This window comes from Macrotis lagotis, chromosome 5 (genome assembly GCF_037893015.1).
Source record: "Macrotis lagotis isolate mMagLag1 chromosome 5, bilby.v1.9.chrom.fasta, whole genome shotgun sequence".
Lineage (NCBI taxonomy): Eukaryota > Metazoa > Chordata > Mammalia > Peramelemorphia > Peramelidae > Macrotis > Macrotis lagotis.
The window spans coordinates 3,236,745-3,241,943 of NC_133662.1; the positions used below are offsets into that span (position 1 = coordinate 3,236,745).

Below are 5,199 nucleotides of genomic sequence, written 5' to 3' on the forward strand. Positions count from 1 at the left end.
TGGTTTGGGAACACTTGGAAAGAAAAAGATCATTATTGTGAGCCAGATTGCATTACCAGACTAACTTAATCTCCTTCTTGGATAGCCTTTGGTAGCTTGGGCTGTTAGATTGTGTTTTGTTTGTTGGGGGGGGGAGGGGTTTAAGGTTTTTTTTTTCCAAGGCAAATGAACTTCAGTGGCTTGCCCAAGGCCACACAGCTAGGTAATTATTAAGTGTCTGAGGCCAGTGGATGCTCTATCCACTGTACCACCTAGCCACCCCTGTGTTTGGGGTTTTTTTGCAAGGCAATGGGATTAAGTGACTTGCCCAAGGTCCATGCAGCTAGGTAATTATTAAGTGTATGAGGTCAAATTTGAACTCAGGTCCTCCTGACTTCAGGGCCAGTGCTCTATCCACTGTGTCACCTAGCTGCCCTGTTAGATCATGTTAATGATAAATATGTGTCTAATGAGATTTCAACAAAGCATTTGATATTCTCTTACAGTATCCTAATGAACATGATGGGAAGATGTAGACTGGCTGAAAGTAAATTAATAACCGGTTCAACAATCAGATGCAAAATCATGGTTTATTTGACAAGCTGAATCCCCTAGACACTTATCAGTCAGCCTAATAACAGTGGATTTGGAGCCAGAGATCCTGAGTTTGAATCCCTCTTCTAACATGTAATGCCTATATCACTTCATACAAATCAATTGACCTCTTCATAATTCAGTTTTCTCATCTGTAAATTTTAGAGACAATATGACCTCTAAGGTCCTTTCTATCCTCCTGATAGAGCCAGTGCTCTATCCACTGCACTACCTAGCTGCCCCTCTAAGGTCTTTTCTAACTCTAAATCTAGTACCTTCTGTGAGCAGAATACTGTCCTAGGTCCTGAGGGAACTATGATAAGCATGCCTTAAAGTTTATAGCCTAGAAAGGGAACATAGACATTGATAACTATAATGCAAAATAATACAGGAATATATGATTGAGATGGGGGAAATGTGTTTTTAAAGTTTGGGGGAGGGGAGTTGTCAACGACTAGGAATAATGGAGACCCAGATGATTCTGGATGGGAAAGTAAGGTTGGTAACAGCACAGCACCCTGCCCCCTCAAATCCAGTTTATGTGCTTGTCATGGTATCACCTCCCCTGATGTCATGGTCTTCTTCAAGAATGAAGGACAGTTGGGGCAGCTAGGTGGCATAGTGGATAAAGCACCGGCCTTGGAGTCAGGAGGACCTGGGTTCAAATCTGGTCTCAGACACTTAATAATTACCTAGCTGTGTGGCCTTGGGCAAGGCACTTAACCTCATTTACCTTGTAAAAACTTAAAAAAAAAGAAAAAAAAAAGAATGAAGAACAGCTTTCCACACTGCCCAGAAGAGGGATCCATACAGCATTGTTCACGGTTTCCATCGGAAACTTTCACAATATCTGGAGCCCTGGATGTCTTGCAAATGAAGGAGGAGGATGTCCTCAAATTCCTCGCTGCAGACACCCATTTGGGTGGCACCAATTTGGACTTCCAGATGGAACAGTATATCTACAAAAGGAAGAGTGACAGCATCTATATCATTAATTTGAAGAGAACTTGGGAAAAGCTTCTGCTGGTAGCTCGTGCCATTGTTGCCATTGAAAATCCAGCTGATGTTAATGTCATCTCATCCAGGAACACTGGCCAGAGAGATGTTCTGAAATTTGCTGCTGCCACTGATGCCACACCTATTGCTGGATGCTTCACCTCGGGCACCTTCACTAACCAGATCCAGGCAGCTTTCAGGGAGCCTCACCTCTTGGTGGTCACTGATCCTTGTGCAGATCATCAGCCTTTGACTGAAGCATCATATGTTAACCTTCCAACCATTGCACTGTGCAACACAGACTCCACACTTCACTACGTGGACATTGCCATTCCATGTAACAACAAGGGAGCTCACTCAGTGGGTCTGATGTGGTGGATGCTGGCCCGAGAAGTCCTGCAGATGTGTGGTACCATCTCTGGTGAGCACCCATGGGAGGTCATGCCTGATCTTTACTTTTACAGAGATCCAGAGGAGATTGAAAAGGAAGAGCAGGCCACAGCTGAGAAGGCAGTGACAAAGGAGGAATTTCAGGGTGAATGGACTGCACCTGCCCCAGTATTCACTGCTGCTCAGCCAGAGGTGGCTGATTGGTCTGAGGGCATCCAGGTGCCATCTGTGCCCATTCGGCAGTTCCCTACTGAAGATTGGAGTGCTCAGCTGGCTGCTGAGGACTGGTCTGCAGCTTCTACTGCTCAGGCCACTGAATGGGTAGGAACTACCACAGAGTGGTCCTAAGTTTTACCCAGATGCTCTAATAGTGTTGGAAAAATGCTGATGGAAAATAAACATTGGTTTCTTAACAAAAAAAAAAAAGAATGAAGGACAAAGGGGTGGCTGGGTGGCACAGTGGATGGAGCGCCGGCCCTGGAGTCAGGAGTGCCTGAGTTTGGATACGACTTCAGACACTTAATAATTGCCTAGCTGTGTGGCCTTGGGCAAGTCACTTAACCCCATTGCCTTGCAAAAAAAAAACTAAAAAAAATGAAAGACAAACATTATTAGGAATAATAGGGAAGGATTCAATGAGGATGTGGCATATGATTTGGACTTTAAGAATAGATTGGATTAATGGACTGATTCATAATCATGAGAAGTCTCTAGAGACCTGCCATAGATTATGACACTATCCCTACTAGGAAGTTATATGTGGCATTTTCAAGATCACAGAATGTTAAGATGGAAAGCTAAAATCATGGAACCACACAGTGGAGGCCTCAGAAGGAAATTCCTTCTGGCCAGCTCCAAATCATGAAACTTGCACCTATATTCAATAATCAATAGTCAACATTTATTCTGTGACAGATACCATACTAAGTTTTGGGGATACAAAAAAGACAATCCCCACTCTCTAGAAACATATAATTTAATGGGGGAAATCTAAAAAAGTATAGGGGAAGGGTAGGTCCCTGACAGGTATCCTTAGTACTTAATACCCAGCAAATCCTGCTTCAGTTCCAAAGATAGTTCCTGTCTTTGGCCTCTTTGCTCCTGAGATTTCCTAGGGAGATTTGTGTTAGTCCTAGATCCATATCTCTTAAGCCTGTGTTCATCCCAGATGCTTCTCTGGTCCTAGGACTAGACCAATCTCAAATCATCAATTCCCACGTGCTATGCAGGCTCCCCAAAGCTGTATTTTTGCCTACTTCTGCCTGCCAGGAGGTGGATCTCCTAGACATCACAGAACATATCACTACCCGCCACAAGGTTGGGTCTTGACAGAAGACGTTGATAAAGGGCCATAAATGCTCTCATCATCTGTCTACTTCATTGGACTTTCCTCCAGTCTTGACTTACTCATTCTTCAACTGTCACATTCTTCCCACCTCAGTGATTCTTGAATCTCCAACTATCACTGTACAAACTCCATCCTACTATCCAATCCCATCTCCCACCCCAGCAAATCTCTAATTCTTTCCATCATGCTCTCTTGTAAAGCCTACTAGATTAGAGAAGGGAGAGCCTTGAAGCAGGTAGACCATTTAGAAAACTATTATAATAATCCTGGAGAGAGTCAATAAGGTGCTAGCCCGGGGATGTGATAGTGTGAATAGAGAGAAATGGTGTTGAGAAAGTTGAAACTTATTAATAAGATATGGCAATTAGTTTGATATGTGGGGGGAATAAAAGTGAGTAGTTAAATAACATTTAGTTGTTGGCTGGGAGGGTGGTGAGTCCCTCAATAATAACAGAGAAAGGGAGAGCTTTGGGGTAAAGGGGAAGATAACAAATTCTATTTTGCATATGTTAAATTTGAGATAACTACATGATATTTAGTTATAATTTCCAAATGATAGAGGATTATAGCTCAAGAGAGAGACTAAATCTAGATATAGTACTGGGAATCATCTGAGTAGAGATGGCAATTGAACCCATGGGTGCCTTAGATGAGTTTCTTAAAAATAAAATGATAAAAAAATTCTCATTTTTATAAAAACAACAAGGAAGGCATAAGAGTGTTCATTGGGTCAAAAAGGAGAAAGAGAAACACACAGAGAGGGGGAAAGACAAAGGGAGGGAAATAGACAGACACAGAGACAAAGATACACACACAGAGAAAAAAGATTGGGAGAGAAAGACAGTTTGAGAAAGCCAAATGGAAGCTTTTGAATGGAAGATTGAAATCTCAGATGAATGGGGAAGGAAGCAAGTCCACCAAGCCCTTGATTTCCAGGCTTCTCAAAGCAGGTCCTTCTGTGACATTGGTGAAATGGTTATTCATTTTTTTTCTCCTTTGCTGAGATCTTGACTCCTTCCTTCCCAAAGAGCTCTTTTCCTCTGGTGTGTTCTTTGTTCCATTCTTATCTGTATCAGTTCCCCTATTCCTCTTTACTGCTTACTTTGATAAAGAGGCTTATTAGTTATTCGTTATCTTTTATGTAATCAGGAAAATAATAGGAGCAATAGGAAAATAGTACTAAGACCTACTTACTTAGGAATTACCAAGTAAAAGAAGAGTAGGACTGAAGAAAAGGAAGCTAAGAGGGATTGAAAATAATCATTAACCAATAGGAAAAAGAATGGGAAATAATGACTAAATGTTGGTTTTATTCTTAAAGTAAATGAGAAAGAATCGTTATGGTAGAAGTAAATAATTTTAGATCTGGGACTCTAGAAATCATCTAGCATCATATTTCCTCTTTCCACTCCATCCCCTATTATTATCCTTATTTGTCTCAATTTACTCATCTGTCAAATATGCTGGAGAAGGAAATGGCAAAATCTAGTATCTTTTTCAAGAAAACTCCTTAATGGGATCACGAAGAGTCAGAAACAACTGATCAACAACAACTTGGGAATGATTTGAACCCAAATCTTCCCAACTTCAGTTGTAGCTTCATTCATTATCCCACACTGCCTTTCAAGATCAAATATTTGTCAAAAGGCAAAGAAAATTATTTTGATGTGACTCTTTGTTTTAAGAAGCCAATCCTAGACTTTAATGAAGTCAATCTCAGTTTATATGACTCCTGATGGTTCCATTTAAATGTACCATCTTGTATTTATAAGTTCCTACTAGTTTAGTTGGCTGTTTGTCTTCTGGAACTCACCAGAATGTTTAACTTAGTTACTTTTTCCACTCCAAATTTTATCATTCTAAGGTATTTTTTCCTCTTGTTCAGAGAATGT

General features: G+C 41.0%; 1 pseudogene; it reads left to right on the forward strand.

Annotated features, from left to right (window-relative positions):
* The first annotated feature begins 1,341 nt into the window (after positions 1-1,341).
* On the forward strand, positions 1,342-2,307 carry LOC141488159 (small ribosomal subunit protein uS2 pseudogene; annotated as a pseudogene).
* Positions 2,308-5,199: the final 2,892 nt, after the last annotated feature.